This window comes from Euprymna scolopes, chromosome 11 (genome assembly GCF_053919585.1).
Source record: "Euprymna scolopes isolate OS-2025 chromosome 11, ASM5391958v1, whole genome shotgun sequence".
Lineage (NCBI taxonomy): Eukaryota > Metazoa > Mollusca > Cephalopoda > Sepiida > Sepiolidae > Euprymna > Euprymna scolopes.
The window spans coordinates 16138984-16162233 of NC_136492.1; the positions used below are offsets into that span (position 1 = coordinate 16138984).

At 34.9% G+C, this 23250-nt stretch overlaps 1 pseudogene; it reads right to left on the reverse strand.

The window, feature by feature from the left end:
* Positions 1-1349: 1349 nt before the first annotated feature.
* LOC145288267 (uncharacterized) lies at positions 1350-3548 on the reverse strand (annotated as a pseudogene).
* Between the last annotated feature and the right edge of the window lie 19702 nt (positions 3549-23250).

The following is a 23250-nucleotide window of genomic DNA, read 5'->3' on the forward strand; positions in this document are numbered from 1 at the left end:
TTGAAAATAACTCTGTGGAGTGATCGTTTTGAAAATAACTCTGCTGAATGATCGTTTTGCTGCTGGACACGCATATTTCTAGTCAAATGGAATGTTCTCACATGTTGCCAAAAAGTGGAATATTTTAGGCAAGCATTTATTTCATCTGCTGGTGTTGATCGAGGAATTATAGGTAGTGTTTGCCTGAAATCTCTAGCTAGCAATAATACTGCATTCCCAAAGAGTCGGTCATTTCTACGTAAGTCTTTCAATGATCGATCCAGAGCCTCCAGTGGTTTTTTGTGTGCCATTGTGCATTCATCCCAAACAATAAGTTTACATTTCTGCAATAACTTTCCCATACTCGATGTTTTAGAAATGTTGCACAATGGAGTTTCCATAAATTGCATATTCAATGGTAGTTTCAAGGCTGAATGAGCAGTTCTTCCACTTGGCGGTAATGTTGCAGCTATTCCAGATGATGCAAGAGCTAAGGCTATGTCAGAATGTGATCGAATGGTTGGCAAAATTAATTTAATTAAAGTTTTACCAGTTCCTCCTGGCACATCTAAGAAGAAAATCGTCTTTCTTCCATGTGTAGGGAGTCTCCGGGTACATCAATCACTCTGCTGGTCCTTGCGGCTTGCTAAAAAAATCAAGAGTCCTCACCACAACAAACAGAACTCCAGTTTATAACAGTAACAAACTATTTATTGTTTTCATTACTTCATAACAACTACTGCCTAATTTGAGGTGACTGACTATAGCAATGAAACGATGTAAGACCAGACCAGTAAAGTCACAGAGTTCCCATTAACACAGGCTAGTTCCCATCATAACTTCAGGCCCTGAAGGGCTCCCCAAATCGGGAGCGCTGGACAAGCCCAGCCGCTCGGTTTGCTGGCTATCACTCCTCTCCGTTTAGAAATCCTTTTCTAAATCTAACCCCTTTTTCCCCACCTCTCCTTCAGAGAGTGGTTACAAACACCTCTCTTTCTTTCTCTTAGAGCTTATCTCTACCAAACCTCAACCCCCACCTGCACTGAGGTTTTTACTTATTACCAATTAGGGGTGATTAGTCACCCCAAGTCGAACAATGCTTGGCGGCGACCCCTGCCCTTGACCCCCATTCTTCATACCTATCAACAGAGGTTTTTAAAAACAACCTTTTCGTTGTTAACAGATATATAACAGCCATGAGATAAAATAAGTGTCAGTTGTTTTTTTTCTTTCTGACAAAATCCCATAGACATTTCTGTTTAAACAACATCAAACCATCATCATCATCATCATTAGAATTTAGCCGTACGAATTCCTCTGAATTCGTGTCGACTAGCAAGGTCACTCGGCATCACCCGGTCCCCATCGGGTCACAATAGTTCATTGCGCTGCATTTTTTTTTTTGTTTCCTCACCAGTAACTGGATTTATCATGTTAACATTGAAATGCTATCCATCAGAACCATCCCAGAAAATGATTGGATATTACAGAGCATCATAGCATCGATGAGTTTCTGCAATGTTTGTCAATTGATCATTTCTCCTATGAAGGACAATATCCCTCGGTTGAAATTGATCTCCAACTATAACAATTGCCACCTCATCTATAGTTGGGGGCATTGAATCTTCGCACGTGTTCTCCAGCAGGAGCTTTGTCAGCACGAATAACAATCTTGTGTGTATCAGATGGCATCATTTCAATTGCAGTTTTGAATAAACGCACTAAACTGTTTTTATTATGAAGCATGTCTTGCAGTTCGGAAACAATGGACCTTCTGGTGCCAATTGAAATTCCACAGCGTGCATTCAGTTCATCATTGTTATCACCGATAAAATACAGTTGTAGGAATCTATGACGACCGTCTGGGCAAGGAAGCAGAGATCCAATTTTATGGTAAATTTGTCCCTAAACTTTAAAAGTTGGCATGAATTGTGCTGCAATGATTTCTGCACCGAATGACGTCATTTGGAAGCATGAGTTGTATTTCCTGATGTTCGATAGAAAATGTTTTGATTCAGCAGTATATCCAGCAAGCAAAGATTTTAATGGTTGTGGTGGTTCCTCAAGTTGAGGTACCTATTTACTATGCCTCCCCACGGGACAGCGTTAGACACCAGGGTCGTTTTTTTAACGTGGAGAAAAGGTACAAAAATAAAAATTGTCTCAGTCGTGAAGGATTTCTCCTCCACCGAAAGAGAACAAGAAATGGAAGTGCAGCATCTGAAGAACAGATGGTATTTATTTGCTCCCCCACCGAGCAAATTAAGCACAAGGCCAATTTTTAATGTGAGGAGTGAAGGGAGGGGGAAGGGAAAAAGGGGACCAGCTCCCGAGAGGTGGGAAATGGGAGCTGGTTAAAGGTCAGGAATGTGGGGTTGCCCCCACATCTTGTCTTTGCTTGCAGTATCTGTCGGAACAGATGGTATTTATTTGCTCCCCCACCGAGCAAATTAGGCACAAGGCCGATTTTTAATGTGAGGAGTGAAGGGGGAATGGGGACCAACTCCCCGGGGAGTAGGGGAGCTGGGTAGTGACAATTGGTATGAAGGGTTGCCCCTACATTGACCAAGGTCTTATATATGGGGTCGCCCCCACTTATGGTCTTTGCTTGCAGTATCTGTCGGAACAGATGGTATTTATTTGCTCCCCCACCGAGCAAATTAGGCACAAGGCCGATTTTTAATGTGAGGAGTGAAGGGAAGGGGAAGGGGAAAAGGGGACCAGCTCCCGAGAGGTGGGAAATGGGAGCTGGTTAAAGGTCAGGCATGAGGGATTGCCCCCACATCTGGTCTTTGCTAGTCATAGCTAGTCATAGCTTGCAGTATCTGCCGGAACAGATACTACACTTTGATCTTGGCCCGAAGGCCAAGAACTCAAGTTGAGGTAGTTTAAATATTTATTTAAGAAGAAAAATCACAAATTTTACAGAATTTTAGGGTTAAAATTATATAAAACAGGCAACTAATTCTTTTTAAATGTGGCATGAGGCCAAAAAGGGTGTGGGGGGGAAGATGGGTGTCGGGGGTCGTCCACTTGTCTATTCCCTATCACTAGTTGCAATCACCACAATACCGCATTCACTCTAGGAGTTGGATCTACTTAAAGCCCCAGATGACAATATGTACAATTTTTTTTTTTTTTTTTTTTTTAAGAATAAGTTTTCCGTTGGCACAACACACTCTTTTAGTTTCCCCCTTAAGTTTCAGAGTCTTGCAATAGGGACACACTTCAGTCATTGTGCCAATTTGAACCTGGTGACTCGAACTGTAATCATCATCAGGGTCGTAGTGGAATGCAAGCCGATCCCAATCCCGGGTTGGTTGAGCATGGAGTCGAGTTTGACGTTGAGCTGCAGTTTGTCGTTGACGTCTTTCCGCATGTCGCAGTCTCTCACGTTCATTCCATCGATATCGAAGCAGATCTGTATTACGGGATTGTTGTACCAGTAACCTTGCTGCCTCAAGTCTGGAAGCACGTCTATCTGCTGCTTCCTTGGCATGTATCAAAATCATCAACTGTCTGCTCTGCTCGTTTGCTGATGCTCGTTGTTCACGATTTTGAATCGGCATTGCGGGTACGCCGACCTAAGTGTGATCTGTCGCGGAGTATTTTAAACGGAAAAAACTGTAATACCACCGGTGCTTACCAAGAACGACTTTAGGTCCAAAGACCAGCCAAAAGGAAAAGGGGTTGTCCTAAGCAGTAAATGGACGCATTGCTAATGTAAGAATCGAACAAAAGAAAGAATTCTAAGGTTTTTTGTTTGTGGTAAATAGGAAAAGTGACGTAACAGTAATCCACGTGAATTTACTGTTTATGTAAAAAAATAAGGAAGCACGTAGGAAAAAATTGATTTACAATGGTTTTTTTTTTTTGTTAGCAATTAAAAAACCGGTTGTAAAATAAAGAGAAAAGAAAAACAAAACAAAAAAACAAAACAAATAGCGAAATGAAATAGCATACAGTGAGATAAGGCAATTATAAATCGCAAATGTAAAAAGTAATCTGTAAAGAAAAAGCAGGAAGCAAAAAAACAAAAACAAAAAAAGCAATGCAAGTAACTTTGTCAGAAAGAAGTTTGTTTAATATAATCAAAATAGAAAAAAAAAACAAATAAAAAGTAAACAACACCGTTAAGTGTACAAAATCTATATATATAAAAGCGAAAATGTATGTATGTACGCTTTTCCTCGATGTCCACAAAAGGCTTCTTTCAGAGAAGCGCTTGCTCGGTTCACAACTTCTTAAAACTTTTTATATCATCTATAAATTGTAATATCTCAGAGTTATCCACGGAGCTCGCCTGTCTATTTAATTTTATTGACTTTCAAACGTTAATTATTCGACATTTCCCGCATCGGCACGCGTTACATTCGTTTTCGGTATATAAAAAAAAGCGAAACTCGACTCTAATCACAGGCAAATGTCGACTTCGTCATATCAGACTGTAGCTTTCATCTCGCTCCTCCTAATAAACAGGGAGCGGGTTTTTAAAAACAAATAAACCGATTTATTCATCTCATTCAAAACTGTCCCGCACAAAATGCTTACTGCTGAATACCTATCGCCGTCACGTAAATCAAAAACGCGCACCTGTTTTTTTTTTTAACACTTTACTATTTTCTAACTGCGCGTCGTAGAGGCTTCGTTTTTTTTTTTCACGGGTACCTGTTTTTTTTCACATTTTCGGGGTTTTTTCACATACCCCGAAAAACACCCGGGCAACGCCGGGTACCCCTCACTAGTAATATATAAAGGAAAAGGCAGGCTGCATAAAAAAAGGAATTAGTACAATGGTTTATATATAAATGTAAAGTGACCAAACAGTAATGCGAGTGAATTTACTGTTTATGTAAAAAAAAATAAGGAAGCATGTAGGAAAAAATTAATTTACGGTGTTTTTTTTTTTTTTTTTTTTTTTTTTTTTTGTTAGCAATAAAAAAAACCCGGTTGTATAACAAAGAGAAAAGAAAAAAAAAAAATAAACAAATATCAATAAGGCAATTATACACCCCAAATGTAAAAAGTAATCTTTAAAGAGAAAAGGAGGAAGCAAAAAAAAAAAAAAAAAAAAAAAAAAAAAAAAAAAAAAAGAAAGAAACGAATTAATGTAATTTTTTATACAAAAATATGACAGGGTTAATGGCATACTTAGCGATAAAGAACGGCATGGGATATGAATAATGGAAGAAACCGGAAGTATTTCCAGTCAATGTCCTCGGCCGAAAACGGAAAGTGAGGGTGTCGAAAAAGTTTTATTTAATATGGTAATATTTTTTAATTTTTAATATTTAAAAATACAGTTAGGTCAGATAAAATCGTTGTTTCCAAATATGATGACAAACGGAATTTTCTGAAACAGATTTAAAGAATGCGAAAATACTTGGAGGGGGGGGAAGCGAGCTACGATATATCGTCGGCATGTGTGTGTTTGAATAGAATTTTAAAATAAGTCAATTATATACCGCTAATGGTTACAGATAATCTCTAAAGAAAAAGCAGGCTAGAAAAAAAAAAACAAAAAAAAAAAAAACGAATTAATGTAATTTTTTTTTATATAAAACTATAACAGGGTTAATGGTATACTTAGCAATAATGAACGGCACGGAATATGAATTATGTAAATTTCTAGTTTATCGACTTTGAACAAACAGAACCAGACGTTTCATATATATATATATATATATATATATATATATATTGCAATTAGGAAAGGAAGACTTTTATGATTCATGATTAAAAGTAAATTTGTATATATACAAATATATATATATCTTCTCTCCAAAAAGGTGGGAATGAAGGGGAAGCAGGGGAGGAAAGAAAGAAAAAAATTGGGGAGCCAGCTGACCGGTTTCGACCCTCGCTTCTCAAAGCTGTATCGAGGGAATTATTTTAAAATAAAGAATGAAAGCGATTAAAATAGCGTTTTATTAAATTTACAGGGGGGGGGGGGAAGTGGGAAAACGATTAAAATAAAACGGCGTTATGGACGAATACCCTAGAGATTAATCACGTTCAACCCCAGGAGGCATTCCCTTTGCTTGCAAAGAGAAGGTTTCCTGAGTCTAACGTGAATGGTCTCCAAGATCTTAAGATGGTATAATGAATGAGCACGACTAATAATGGTAAAAGAGTCCGTGCTAAAGTTTGCTGCACAAGACGGGTTTTTAAGCAAATGATCAGTAATTGAAGACCCGTATGTGTTAGTAACGACATCAGTTGCCCGGTAGGTTCCATTCCTAATTTTACTGGGTACATGTTGTTGAATTCTTCCATCTAATGTTAATGTCGTTCGACCCAAGTAGTTGGCACCGCAACCACATTTAAAATTGTAAATAACATTACTTTTATGGTGGGGGGGGGTAAAACGTCTTTTCGAGAAGATGGAAATAAAGTTCTCGTAGAGAAAACAACACGCACATTGGCAGCAAAATAACATCCATGAACTGCTGAACTTATTTGTTTGGCAAATTTCTCACTTACTCTACCTAACCAAGGCAGACGAAGATAAATTGGACATTTGGCTACTATATTCTCTTTTATTCGAGAGAATTCGGCCAATTTCTTTTTAATAGTTGACCTAATCACATCAAGGGGGTACCCGTTTTTGGATAAAGTATCCGTAATTCTTTTCAATTCCTCATCTAATTTTGATTTGGAACAAATCATAAGGGCACGATGTGTTAGGGTCCAAATTAGATTTATCTTACGTTTTCTGGGGCAAAATGAATCCCAACGAGTGTACAAACCTGTAAACGTTGGTTTACGGTATATAGATGTTTGGTAACTAGATGGCGTTTTTGTTACTAATACATCAAGGAAGGCTATAGTTGAATTGCTCTCTCCCTCATAGGTGTACTTTAACGCGGGGTGCATTCTATTGAGTAAGGAGAAAAAGGTGTTAGCTTCCGTTTGGTTATTAAATAAACAGAATGTGTCATCAACATATCGGAAGTACACCAATGGCTTTATGGGTCCAGATAATAAGCGCTCTTCATGGAACCCCACAAAAATATTCGCCATGGTCGTCTTGTGCAGCAAACTTTAGCACGGACTCTTTTACCATTATTAGTCGTGCTCATTCATTATACCATCTTAAGATCTTGGAGACCATTCACGTTAGACTCAGGAAACCTTCTCTTTGCAAGCAAAGGGAATGCCTCCTGGGGTTGAACGTGATTAATCTCTAGGGTATTCGTCCATAACGCCGTTTTATTTTAATCGTTTTCCCACTTTTTTTTCCCCCTGTAAATTTAATAAAACGCTATTTTAATCGCTTTCATTCTTTATTTTAAAATAATTCCCTCGATACAGCTTTGAGAAGCGAGGGTCGAAACCGGTCAGCTGGCTCTCCAATTTTTTTTTTCTTTCCTCTCCTGCTTTCCTTTCATTCCCACCTTTTTGGAGAGAAGATATATATATATTTGTATATATACAAATTTACTTTTAATCATGAATCATAAAAGTCTTCCTTTCCTAATTGCAATATTTAAATTTTGTATCTCTAAAAACATCATGAAATATTTGAAGACGAGATACAGTTCGAGTTTAATTAAGAAATTAAACTCTTTTTTAAAAATTAAAAGTAAAATTAGATCGACGCAAGATAATATAACATTCTTACATTCTTGTGTCAATAATAATGTGTGTCCTTCGTTTATTTTATTTAAAATAAAAAAAAGCGAATTTGCACCCTGGACAAAAAATCGAGAATGCGTTTATCCATAATTTTTTGGATAAACTAGCATTGAATTTAGAAAAATATAAGAGTGAAAATGTTCAATTATGGAAGGAAGTTGTTAGCACTCTTTCGTGTTTTGATAAAGTTCGCTTTGCACGATATGTTGCAATTTTACAAGAACGAGATATTAAAAAATTAGTTCTTAAATCAAATAACAAATTGCAACACTTAATATATAAAAAATTTGGGTGTACTACTAACCCAAATATTGGACGTAACGTACTGAATTTATCTTCCCATGACTTGTCACCTTCAGAATTAATGGTACTTGATCATGGGTTGGATTTTTGTATTCCGGTGCCCGGTGTCAAACGAGAAGAGGTGTTTTCGGAGTTTGAAATCCTAAATGCCCAAGCGGAGAGACTTGCACCAGTCTCTGAAACTAAAACTAGGGATCTCAAGGCAAAATTGAATGACCTTGCTCACAGTTATGCCAGTACACCAGTGTCGCATTCTGAGTTTAAATGGCGCAAGGAGCATTTGGCTGTTATGAAAACTCTGCGACAAGACCCATCATTAGTTATTACTAGACCAGATAAAGGGTCAGGGGTGGTTATATTGAACCATCATGAGTATGTTGACAAAATGTCGATAATACTAGATGATAAAGACAAATTTGAAAAATTGGGCCCTGTCGCAACTCATGATTCAACCGCCTCCTTGGAAACCAAATTTCAAAAGAAACTGGTCAAGTGGGTCAAAAATGGTGTACTTCCGAAGAACGTATCTAGTGAGATAAGACCCTCTGGATCTATCCGACCAAGGCTATATAGTCTCCCTAAAACCCATAAAGCGGATATCCCATTAAGGCCCATTCTCTCCATGGTAGGGTCATCGCAACACAAGGTCTCAAAATGGATCTTTGACATTTTACAACCTGTTTCACAATATTATAGTAAATATTGTCTTAAAGATTCATTTTATTTTGCTGATTTTATTAAAAAGTCTAAGATTGTTAATAGATTTATGTGCTCCTATGATATTAGCAACCTTTTTACTTGTGTCCCTGTTTTGGAAACTATAGATATTTGTGCAGATTTTCTATATCGTGGCCGGATATCACCGCCTCCTATTCCTGAACACATCTTTATTGAACTTATGAAACTTGCCACTACATCTGTGGAATTTAGTTTCAACAATATTATGTACCGGCAAAAAGATGGTGTTGCCATGGGGTCAGTACTTGGACCGACCATGGCGAATATTTTTGTGGGGTTCCATGAAGAGCGCTTATTATCTGGACCCATAAAGCCATTGGTGTACTTCCGATATGTTGATGACACATTCTGTTTATTTAATAACCAAACGGAAGCTAACACCTTTTTCTCCTTACTCAATGGAATGCATCCCACGTTAAAGTACACCTATGAGGGAGAGAGCAATTCAACTATAGCCTTCCTTGATGTATTGGTAACAAAAACGCCATCTAGTTACCATACATCTATATACCGTAAACCAACGTTTACAGGTTTGTACACTCGTTGGGATTCATTTTGCCCCAGAAAACGTAAGATAAATCTAATTTGGACCCTAACACATCGTGCCCTTATGATTTGTTCCAAATCAAAATTAGATGAGGAATTGAAAAGAATTACGGATACTTTATCCAAAAATGGGTACCCCCTTGATGTGATTAGGTCAACTATTCAAAAGAAATTGGCCGAATTCTCTCGAATGAAAGAGAATATAGTAGCCAAATGTCCAATTTATCTTCGTCTGCCTTGGTTAGGTAGAGTAAGTGAGAAATTTGCCAAACAAATAAGTTCAGCAGTTCATGGATGTTATTTTGCTGCCAATGTGCGTGTTGTTTTCTCTACGAGAACTTTATTTCCATCTTCTCGAAAAGACGTTTTACCCCCCCCCACCATAAAAGTAATGTTATTTACAATTTTAAATGTGGTTGCGGTGCCAACTACTTGGGTCGAACGACATTAACATTAGATGGAAGAATTCAACAACATGTACCCAGTAAAATTAGGAATGGAACCTACCGGGCAACTGATGTCGTTACTAACACATACGGGTCTTCAATTACTGATCATTTGCTTAAAAACCCGTCTTGTGCAGCAAACTTTAGCACGGACTCTTTTACCATTATTAGTCGTGCTCATTCATTATACCATCTTAAGATCTTGGAGACCATTCACGTTCGACTCAGGAAACCTTCTCTTTGCAAGCAAAGGGAATGCCTCCTGGGGTTGAACGTGATTAATTAATCTCTAGGGTATTCGTCCATAACGCCGTTTTATTTTAATCGTTTTCCCACTTTTTTTTCCCCCCCTGTAAATTTAATAAAACGCTATTTTAATCGCTTTCATTCTTTATTTTAAAATAATTCCCTCGATACAGCTTTGAGAAGCGAGGGTCGAAACCGGTCAGCTGGCTCCTCAATTTTTTTTTCTTTCTCTCCTGCTTCCCCTTTATTCCCACCTTTTTTGAGAGAAGATATATATATATATATTTGTATATATACAAATTTACTTTTAATCATGAATCATAAAAGTCTTCCTTTCCTAATTGCAATATTTAAATTTTGTATCTCTAAAAACATCATGAAATATATATATATATATATATATATATATATATATATATATATATATATATATAAGAGAAAGAAAATTTAAACTGACATGACATTTTGACAGCCTTAATAAACTATGATGCTGCGACACTTAAAAAATTATAATCATCAATCCTAAACTTTTGCTTTTGTTGCGGACCAGGATATAAAATACCCTAGCTCGCCACAAGAAAATGATGAAACGAATAGAATGAAGGAAACAAAAACTCAATTTATGGATCAGATAAACGTGTCGTTTATTTACTGTTGAAAGAATGAATGTTTTAGATAAAACATGTGTTCATGTCCGCGCGGGTGTAACCATCGTTCGTTGCGGGACTGGTGTTGTAGAAAGAAAAGGAAATGTGTGTTCATCTCAGGTTCGGGTCACTATCGTTTGGGAAGAGAAGTGAGTAATGTAATAGAACGAGAAATGGCAGTCCATCGTGTAGACAAAGAAAAGGATAGAGGGTTGCCATCAGTTAAACTGCGCGCCATGTTAGAAGTCAGCTACACGAAGGTGTTCTCAGGGACCAGTAATAGATAGAGAGAGAAAGAGTGAGAATGTGTACGTACAGTCTGTTAGCTTTTTGCCCCACATAGTAGCAAGTGGTATGAGGTACGCGCGGTCGGTCCGTAGACCGACCAGCTCGAAAGCTGGCCGAAAAGAAAGAAGCCGCTTATGCTCTTTCTTTTATACTTGTTTCCGGTGGTCTTTTACGCATGTGTGGATTTCCATTGAAAGGAAGTGACGTCGTCCATCTGTGTGCGTACGTGTGCGCGTGTGTGAGTACATGTGTGTACGTTAGCGTGTGTGTATATGCACGTGAATGTGAGTGTATGTACGCGAACGTGAATATATGTACGTGTGTGGACGTGGGTGCGTATGTTTGTGTGTGCGTATGTATATGACAAGTAATATAGCTTGAAATTTGAACGCGTGTTTTTGTGTGAGACTAGAAAAGGCTCTCGCACTTTTAATAATGACATCGAATTTCTTTATAGAAAGATCTGTTTCATTCTGTCTAGACAATTTTTGGTCACAGTATTACGAGATTTTACCCCCCCCCTTTAAATTACTTTTTCTTTTTAAGCCGAGGATGAAGGTTCTCATTTTGGATTTATCTCTTCTTACTATTAGGTCCCTTTTGACTAGTGACAGACTTCTCTTTGAACTACTGCACTGAGAAAAATAATAAGAATAGCATTTTTTGATACTCCGCAGAATAAGGACTTTGTAAATTGTTTTTTTTTTTTTTTTTTTTGCGTATTCAGTCGAACAATAAATTTTAATTCTGAAGTTCAACTTACAGTTTTAATTTTCTTTCTCCTATAATAAGCTCTACTCTCTATTGCGTATTGAGCTTTATAATTCAATTGGGATTACATTTTCTATATATAAATACTGTTATTTATATTAGTGTGAAGTTTACCATTGCGTATATCAGGTAAACACTACATCCCTTTGTTTTCATTAATATATATATATATATATATATATATATAAATATATATATAAATATATATATCTATACATATATATATATACATATATATATTAGTAATTATTATTTTATATATCTACATAAAATTTTATATAATATTGTCAGCATTTCGACAGTGATCAATCAATACGCAGGTAGAGCTAGATAGTAAGTTTTTAAGATATATCTATATGGCAATTGAGCTACACAGCTTATATATATATATATATATATATATATATATATATATATATATATATAGGATATATAAGTTATATATATATATATATATATATATATATATATATATATATATATATATATATATATATATATATATATAAGAATGTATTCGTAGGATAAAATCTAGAGTATATCCAAAAGGTGTAAATAGTAGTGCTTAATAACTCACGCACACACACACACACACACACACACACATACACACACACGCGCGCGCACGCATGCTCACACGCATACACACACACGCACACACACACACACACATTCAAAATTCTTTATGTTCCTGTGTATTTCTGTCTCATACGATCATTCCTTACTGCATAACTGCGTACAGTCTACCTTCTATCATCTCTCTCTCTCTCTCTCTCTCTCTCTCTCTCTCGCAGATATATATATATATATATATATATATATATATATATATATATATATATATATGTCCCCTTTATAGTACAATGAAATAATCCATCGCTGAGAACAATTCCCTTTCCGCTGCCATCTTTCAAATACATTTCTAGCGACCTACTTATTATATTGAAGAGCAAAAAAAAAAAAAAATGGCTACCATAAAGAATTCTTATGCCATCGACAAACGAAAACCTCGCAGGGAGATTATTGATCTTTCTGACTAATCAACGTTCGTTTCACCGAATTTGCCCTTTGATGTCATCAGCTGGTGTAAGGGAGGAAAAGTATGGTTTTAGCAAAATTTGGCAATCCTGTTATGGAGATGCGACCAATGCGAACAGGCTCTGTCGGTCGGTCGATTGAGCTGTCACTCTTAAGCTTGTAATAATCTTTTCGTAGCTAAACGCACAGATTGAATGTACGTAGCTTTAAATACGATTACATAAACACGCACGCACCCACACATATATGTACATACATAAATAGATACATACATATATATAAAAAATGTATAAATACATGCATGTATACTTATATATATATATATATATATATATATATATATATATATATATATATATAGACTTTTCAAACTCTAAAGCTTTCTGGTCTAAAAATAAAAATATCAAAACTAGTGTTTCTAAAGGTATTTTAAAAATACTTGTAAGTCATCTTATTAAAGAATGCTATTTTCAAATAGGAAATAAAATATTACTCCAAACGATAGGTATCCCCATGGGATTGGATCCTGCACCATTTTCGGCAAATTTGTATTTACATAGATTCGAGTATATATATATGTCATCACTATTAAAAGCAGATATATCTAAAACATATAACTTTCATGGGTGTAGGAGATTTATAGATGACCTTATATGTATAAACGATAATGATGAATTCGAAAAAAATAAACATCTTATATATCCAAACGAATTAAAATTGAATTGTGAACATAGAGGACAACAGGCTACATTTCTGGATTTAGATATAAAAATTGAGGATGGGATTTTTCTTTATAAAATATTTGATAAAAGAAACGCTTTCCCCTTTAAAATAGTACGTATGCCCCATAAAAATAGCACCTGTCCTGTTTTTATGTTTTATGGAACCAGTATGTCAGAGTTTTTGAGAATAGCTCGCGTTACTTTAAAATTAACAGATTTTATACCACCAGTTTCTAGCTTAGTAATAAGGATGATAAAACAAGGTGGGGATAAAAATAAAATATTAAAACAGTTAAATAAATAATTTGTTCGTTATCCTGATGCTTTTGAATCGTTTAAGATAAACCAGACTATATTAATAAAGGAAATCCAAAACTATATTAGCAATGTATAAAATGTATTTATAATTACATGTAATAAATTTATATATTGTATAAAAAAAATGTATATATGTAAAAATATTTTTAATCTTTATCTATCTAATTTTAAATAAAGAATGTAAATATACTAAATACTAATCATAGTGGGGGTGATAAGTAGTTAAATGGATTCATCCTAATCTTATAAATACAAGACTGATAAATTAAAAAATTAAAAAAAATCTCCATTTTAAATGTGGAAATTGATGAATCGCACAGGTAAGAAATTCATTTTTATAGTATGAAAAGGTTAGTAATTGCAATTAAGAATAGGAAATTGGATCAAATGTTTGTAACATGTCTTCTTCCTAAGATTAAGGGTGGTGGTGTTTGATCAACACTGCTGGGGAGCCATGATGTAATATACTGTTTTGTTTTTAAATCCCCGAAACAGTGTTTCATGGTAAACAACTGATGATCCCTTGAAAAATAAATTATTGGTATTATAGTAAATTCGAGAGCGAGTTCATGCAGTGATTGCAGGTGATTAAATGACTTACTGACTAGATGGTTTTCTAACGAATGATAAAAAATATTTTTTGTATAGTTTTAAAGGTTAAAAACTTCAAAGACTATATATATATATATATATATATATATATACTAGCAGAAATACTCGTCGTTGACTGGGTTCAAAAACAGCCTACAGAAAATGGACTGTCATTGATGAAAGTATGATAGGTTATGAAAAGGAGGGGTTTTGATACTAAAAATTTTACCCTAAGCAAAATATGATGAAAGTAAAGATAATTTTCGCGAAAATATATTTTTTATATCAACTTTGTTTCCATTCGTAGCCTTTAGTGACAAACAAAATGATGTTTCCTTACAAAGAGAAAATGTTATATATATAATAATAATATAAATATACAAGAAATAAATGTTACCATAGTCAATAAAAGTTACTTTTATGGTAGAAAAGTTCATTGGTTTGTATTTTTAAGTAGTTTGTAAAAATATCTTTTTTTTAATTCACAAACTGGTTTAAAACAAATCAAAATGGCAGCGACTTTGAAATGGAGAGCCCCGTTTTCAATTTGAAGGAGGGGTACGTGAGCATTCTGTGTTAACAATTTAAGATAGTTCCGTCAACGTAAGGAATATTTATAAACATATTTTAATGTTTTCCGTTATTTTGTGCTTGAGGAATATTCGATTATGGCATGTGTAGTTTATATAAAAATTCATTTAATTAGTTATCACCTCAAATTTCGTTTTAATTTCGGTTCGCTGAAATTATTTCAAGTAAAGAGCATTAAAAACTATTTTAAAACAAAAAAAAAACCATGAACTGAACTTTTATTGACTATGGTGACATTTATTTCTTGTATATTTATTTTTTCGGGTAGTCGTTTGTTGGCTTTTCTGCTAAACATTCTTACTAAATAATATCGACGAAATATCGAAAAACAAAGTAACAGTTTTGAAAAATAATGAAGCTTTACTTACTTTAGTAAAATAATCTGAAACAGCAAAATGGGATATTAAAAAGTAAACACGTAATTACTTTAGTTTTTTAAAGCAAAGAATCGATATAAATATGAATAAGAAAATGGCGCCATTTTCAAGCAGAACAGCTTCGTTTCAGTTTTATAGTATTGAATGGTGTATTATTGTGCCGTCAGATTCAAGGTTGTACTATTGTTATGTAAAGAACACGCAGAAAGGGTTGTAATCAACTGAATTCCTTCTAGTACACTGCCCAAAAAAGCTTAAACAGATATATAAATAAAAATAAAAAGGTTATGTAAATGTTTTTAAAAAGACACGTAATCACGTGAGCAGGATTTTTTCCTTCTTTTGATACGATAACAAGTAACGTCCTTATTTTTTATTATTTATCTATTTTCGAAAGAGTGTCACGTGCAAATGGAGAAGGAGAAAAAAAGTTATGCAAAATTTGTGTCGAGAATTGTCTAAAGTTCCGACTTTTTTTTTTTTTTTTGGCTTTCACTTTAATAAGAACGTGAATTTATGAGGTGAATTTATTCGACACAATATGATTCAACTCAAAAAGTAAATAAAAGCTAACGCGAATTAAAATTAAAGTTAAGGTGTTATTGTGGACCCTCACCCCTTTTAAAAAACCTTGTTAGACTTTGTGACATATTTACATTCTATGGAGGTCATATATATATATATATATATATATATATATATATATATATATATATATATATATATATATGATTACTTCATTTAATCACATAAATTAATATACGAAGATATAATTTATGCGTAAATTTTTCAGTATTTACTTCAACAGTGTTCGATACATAGGTAGAGCTAGGTAGTAAGTTTTGAAAATATAAATGGCAATTAAGCTACATAGAATATTCCGCGTTTCATTCTCATGAGAATTTGTATGGTTTATGCGAAAAGTTGTGGTTGTAGCGTGTTTATATATACGCACATGCTATTGAGATTTTTGTTAGCCAATCAGCTTTCTAGTTTCCACCGCACTCATCCTAGTCAGCCAATGCTCATTGGCTGATTGATAGTACACACATGAAACTCTAGTCCCCTTCAAAGCAATCTCCTCCGGCTACAATGCACTTGCTGTACCGTTCCAACAACTTCTGGAATACCCCATGGAAGTCCTCTCGTGTTACAGCTTCTGTGATTCCCTAACCCTAACCCTAACGACATCCACTTTATTTGGCCAATCAACTCTGGTGTTCTGACTTCCTAACTCCTCCCACACCTCTCATCATCAAGCTGTGTTCGCGGAATCTGTGTTTAAATTTAGGCACAGATATAGTTGAAAAAATTGTTGATAGTGGTTGTAGCTAGTCGAGTGTTTTTTTGTGAAAGTTTGGCAAGGCGGGCCATAGATTGAAGCTTAGACGAGCACTTGCCATGAAAATAACGATAGAGCAGAGATAGGCTTACAAGGGCTCTTCCGTTAGAAGGAGGTTGCAGGAAAGAGAAAAGGGAATCAATTACTAGGTTTCGAAGCTAGTTTTGAAGTCTATCAAGGCAAGATAGGGAACGCCAAGCACAGATGTGGCAACAGTAATCCATTTTACGACCTACTTAACTCTTATACAGATATAGGATTGCATCTGCAGTTAGATACCTACTGGAGCGATAGAATGGTCCAACCATTTTTCCAGCAATCTTAGCAACAGATTTGATGTATGTGTTCTGAAAAGATCAGGAGTTAAGGTCAGTCCCAGAAGCTTATAAAGACATGGTGCTTCCCCAATTACAGAATTATAGGCAGTGTAGAAAATATGCAGAAATAGAATTGAGCATCCGTTGTTATAACTTGGATCCGTAGAAAGCATTAGTTGTACGGCGGCTCATCTCTTATCTCGCTCGTTGAACCGTGTGTCACTTTAAGACATGATAGAAGGTTCCTATCACTTTTGAGATTTGTGCACAACTGGCAAACTAGTAGATGGCCTGCAACAAACAACAAAACCGGTTTTCATCAAACGGAAATGGAATCATGTCGTCTTTTCTAGGGCGACAATTTTATCGTTCCATCCTGTATAAAGTAAGATAGTCCTTACTCCGCGGAGTTTCGAAGAAATACTTTCCTTCTCATCAGAGGGTAGAAATTAGCAAAATGCAGGATCGGATTTTGCATGCAAAAGTATTTGATGAAACAACAAGTAAGTCAAAGATCTTACTTGATAACAAAAAAGTGAAGCAGAGGGAATATGGTGAAGAAAAAGGTGATTACATGTGAATGGATAGTCTGGTGGAAGATAAATAATCCAGTGACGGTAAAATCCAAATATATAACTTCAAGAAAGTTAATTGAATTTCCATTTCCACAAGTAAAATCCAAGGAAATACCGTAATTGGAAAATGGTCCAAAATAATCCAAAGGCAGAAATCCATGGAACAATTCACAAAAATGTGTACACACACACACACACACACACACACACACACACACACACACACACACATATATATATATATATATATATATATATATATATATATATATATATATGATTTGATCCCATTAGGTTTAATAGATTAATCGATAGAGAATTGTCCCTATAATAATAAATACGTAATCTGCATGAATTAAAATATCATATTTAAGTGTATTTTACGACCGGGCATCGCCGGCCAGCCTGTTAGTTTTTATTTAAAACTATTGCCGCTGACAAGAACATTAAAACCTTCCTTTAACATTTTTTTATTAGTGAAGTTTATATTTTATAAACTGTCGTTGTTATGGCACATTGTTTAAGTAATTTATTTGATTTTTAAAACAAGCTCACACAGAAGAACTAAAAATAGACCTAAACACACCATAAAACAGAAAAACTAAATACCCAACAAAAGACCATTAAATCTGCCCCCCCCCCAGCTTAGAACCAAAGTAGGTCGTACCAGGAATTTCATCTTTTATTTTTATATTTTACATATCAAATATACAAGGTGCCTTCAAAAGTCACAGGAAACAAGGTTTGGATTATAGAGAGTCTGAGGAACTGTCTTGATGTCCATCTTGGTCAGCCTGTGACAAGGATGGTGTTGTGGACAGGTGCATTCGCGCAAATCTTCCACATCTTCAGTTCCTAGCGAATAATTGTGTATACAGTTCCCACACTGACATCAAACTGTGCACTTATTGTCTCTATAGACATACGACGGTCCTTATCCACGAAATTCTTTATTTGGCCAGACTTTTTAATTTTAATTTATTTTTGTAACTTAGACAAAATTCTGACATTTTCGAATGCGTGTTTTTTTATTTTTTAAATTTTTTTGCTGTTGTTGAGAAATGCATTGCTACACATTTATTAACTTAAAATAAATTTAAGAAAATTAAAGCACAAAATAAAGTATTTTTGGTGCAACTTTTCTAGAGTGCGTCTTCCAACCCATCGTGTATTTTCGAACAAAACATTTCAGGGAAAAAACATTATTACGTACTTACATGTCATGTCGAAATTAGTATAAATTCCGAAATTTACGAAACATCGTCCAGTAGAAAACGTGCTAGAGATAATTTTCGAAAAAAGAAAAAGTATGTAGTATTATCGAGAATAAGCAAAATGGCCGACTTGAAAGCAGTTATCTCCCCCTGATTTCAAGCATCTAAAGGGTTAATTTACAATGAAATTACAGCCTTGAGAAAATCTGTTTTTATTCATAATTATTTTTCTACTTAACCATTTTTCGTAATTTTTGGAATATCTGCTAATTTCTGCATGACACGTAAGTACGTAATAACATTTTTCTTTGACATGCATATTTTTCGAAGACACACTATAGTAAGCTGCACCGTTTTTTAAACACAAAATAGAGATGTTTTTCGTAACAAAGTAAAAAAAAATCTGAAATTTTCGTAAATAATAAAATATAAATAGCCATTAAATGTTATTGTGTGTAATGAATGAATAAAAGTTATCAAAATGCATGGCTTTTACCTTTTATAAATATTTTTGAACAGGCATTATTGAAATACGTGTGAATTTTCAGAAAATAATGCGGGTGGGGATGAGGTTTAAAGACACCAAAATAAACTAGTATTTTTGTATTGAGGCAAATTGCTGGAAAAATTTTTTTTAATGATAAAGAAAAAGGCTATTAATTTTTCTGTAGATAAATAAAATTAAAATAAAATGGGGTGGAAAAGTAAGGTTAAAAGAAAATATTATAATTAATATATATATATATATATATATATATATATATATATATATATATATATATATATATATATATATATATATATATATATAAAACAACCCTTCCCCATTCTTCCCAACAAATAAAACATTGTTGCCTGAATATCCATGTTTCTGGCTTTGCGGGTTATGAAGAAAACCGGATTACTGTAGATCGGTTAAATAGACAAACTTTTGCAATTTCAATCAATTTTATTAATATGGTTTCTAGCAACACACAAGAAAATGTCGAGAAAAATTTACGTAGACAATAATACAAGAATATGTCATGCATATGTCGTGCAAGTAGAATTGAGTCCAGGTCTTTTTATCTCGCCTCTCTCCGAAGTCATGGCTAGAGTCGAGAAAGGGATATGTCCTCTTTCAGCTCAACGTTTAAGGTCTGACTGTTTTTTTTTTGTTTTTTTTTTGTTTTTTTTGTTTTTTTGAGAAAGCGGGAAAAGTGTTTGGGCGGAAGTTGTTTTCCACGCAATCAGCGTCCTTACAAAATAACTTATCAATCACTCCGTGAGCGAGAACATGCTATCAAAAAAAAAAAACAAATAGATCATAATTATGTAACTGTTATAAACTTTAAACAATTAACTTATAGACATAATTGCCAGATAATTGAAGTTAAGCAACGTTGAACCTAATCAGTACCACATGGTGACCATTTGGAAATATCATGTATGTCGGAAGGCGTCAACACCTCCCAGCGAAAACTGCAAGAATCAAACGTCGTTCCGACGGGGATATACGAACGATTTGTGAATTTGATATTCTCATGCAAATTCGCCCTCTGGAGGAAGTCGATTCCCGGCTAGGGTGAGTGTTGCTTTTGTTGGTAGACGTGTGCAAAGCTTAATATATACTTATTAACTACTGCTGCTGCTAAAATTTCGCGGCTGCTACTATTACAACTACTGCTAAAAAGTCAAAAGAAAAAGAAAGTTCTAAATAACCAGCTCTTGATTTAGAATTGCCATTGAAACAACAAAAAGAAAAAAAAATGTTTAAACTGTGCACGAAGTGTAACAAAGCAAATAAGTTCGTTGTTGGGAATGTCCGCTTGATCGGCCATTTTATTTTTCGGGCAGAAGAGAAAAAGGCGGGAAAGAAGAAATATATTCTAAGTGAGATGGGATGTTAGCGTGATAAAAGTGTCAACTCGGCGTCGATTTTTATTGGAGAACAAAGTGTGTTTTATTGTCGGATCCTACCAAGGAAAGAGCAATTTCGTAATGCTGTGTTTTAACGTAGCTTCAGAACCGGTAATTCCTTTTTGGGTCGCTAGCACGCCCGGACGCCAAAATTTACGCCAAACCGCCAAAAAGAAGGCTAGTGCGTCAAATTTCATTCTGCCATAAAAAAAAACAATTTTCTACAGAAAACAATAACTTATTTTTACATTTTTATCTAGCGAATAAATATAAAATTACATATAAAAAACACGTTTATTACTTTTTTTAAAATCCGACAACGGAGCTGAAAAAAAAAACTAACATTTTTGATAAATCTTTATGTGGCGTACCACTAAAATAATTTTTCTAAAGAATAAAACTGAATAAAGTTTATTTTTACGAGAATCTTCATACATTTATCTAGCGAATAAACAAAAAATTATATATGAAGAAACCCGTTTATTATTTTTTAAAAATCAAACTTATGCAACGGGATGAAGTTGTCTTTTTTTTTTCCTTAAACGAAACAGACTTGTTTTGATAAAATTGTGTGTGGCGTAACGCTGAAATATTTTTTTCTAAAGAATAAAAATAAATTTTAATTCAATGTACTGTTTTAATCAATGGCACAACATACGAGGTGCCTTCAATAAGGTTACAGATTTTTTTCGTATGGGCACTTTTATTGATTGTGCACACATTAAACTCTAGTCCCCTTCGAAGTAATCTCCTCCGGTTGCAATGCACTTGTTGTTCCATTACAACAACTTCTGCAAGATCACATGAAAATGGTCCTCATGTGTGAAGGTGTTAGTGACCCTCGCCACAACCTCTTTCATCTCCTCAAATTGTCTCATACCTACATTCTTCTAAGGTTTGCCTTCAGGTTAGAGAATAACCAAAAGTAACAAGGAGCAACAACAGGAAGGGTGAGAAACAGTCTTGATGCCTATCTTGGTTAAATTCTGTTCCATCTGCCTGCTTCCCACCTGACTACAACTTGGATGGTCTTTTGAAGACTATGGTAAATAGGCATCACCTGTCTTTGTGATAATCATATTTCGTTCTTGTTTGGAGCGATTTCCATTAAAAAAAATCACCTACTACTGACGAGATGATTATGGAAGGATCCCCCATATCATTGAACTAATATAAAAGAAAATGAACAAAGCTTCTTTCTTAGAACTGCACGCCTGTGGAACTCTGTTCCGTCTGCCTGCTTCCCACCGGACTACGACTTGGATGTCTTCAAGTCCAACGTTAACAAATTCCTAATGAACCGCCCCCTTAAGTAAACACTTCATCAAATCTCCACACTAACGTAATGTACTTGCAATAACCCTTATGCCTGAGTGGCTTCCGGGCCTTGATAAGTGGTGACTACTGTGTAAAAAAAAAAAAAAATAGTCCGATTTTCTCTGAGCACCCTTGAGGCAAACTTTGTGCAAATCTTCTGAATCTTCAGTTCCTCGTGAATAATTGTGTACAGTTCCCACACTGACATCAAACTGTGCACTCATTGGTTCTATAGACATACGACAGTCCTTATCCATGAAATTCATTATTTGGCCAATAAATTCTGTTGTTCTGACTTTCTTACTCCCTCCACACCTCTCGTCCTGCTCACAGACTTCCTACCTTCCTTGAATCTTTTATGCCGCTCAAAAACTGATGCTCGATTCATGTAAGATAGTTCAAAAGCACTCTGGAGTATTCCATACATTTCTATGGTATTTTTTCCAAGTTTTAAACAGAATTTTATTGCATATAATTCTTCTAAAGTGTCCTCACGTCCAAATTAATTTTTTGCAATTCACCAGCTGTGACAATCGGGCAGGGTAGGGTGTATTCCAATTCCTTTTGTAGCTGTTCATTTGAACCTGAAATAATAAAAATTCGTCAGTCATCTCATAACATACTGAAATTTCCAAGAGTCTACGATAATTTTTAATTATGTACAAAAAATACCTGGAAACTTATTTAAGGCACCTCATAATTTGATTTGCAAACAATTCATTTTAAAATTAATAAAGTCGAAATTACCTCAGCGATATCAGATTAATCACCAATCACCAAATGTGTGTTAGAAGTGACGAAGTTCACGCGAACATGAAATCCGTTAGCGTATTATATCATTATATAGATGGAAACGTGGGGAACGGATCGCTGGTCGTGATCGAATCAGATCATGAGAAGAAGAAAAAAAAAAGATTGTCGTAATGGCGGACGTGCATTCATTAGAAAAAGCGGAAATGAATAGCTGCGCATGGGCATGCGCATCGTTTCGAGTCGTGCAGTGCAGCGAAAGACCTCGTTACGTATTTATCTATTACGTAATATGAGTCCACCGCGAGTTGTCTCGCGCGTCAGTATATGTCATCCGGCACGTTGAATTGACTTTGTTTTTTGTCGTCTCCAAAAAAAAAAAAAAAAGATGGCGGCATTACGGATAATCCTTTTCTGCTAGAGTGATAATCGCTGGATGTGTTCTGTTTTACGGGATGGGTGTGGGGGTGAGGTCTTATGCAAAGCTGAAAAAAAAAACAAGAATGTTATCTTTGCTTACGTAACTTGGAGTAGTAGTAGTAGTAGTAGTAGCAGTAGTAGTTAACCTTCTTTGTTTTTTTTTTCTGTAGTCGCAAT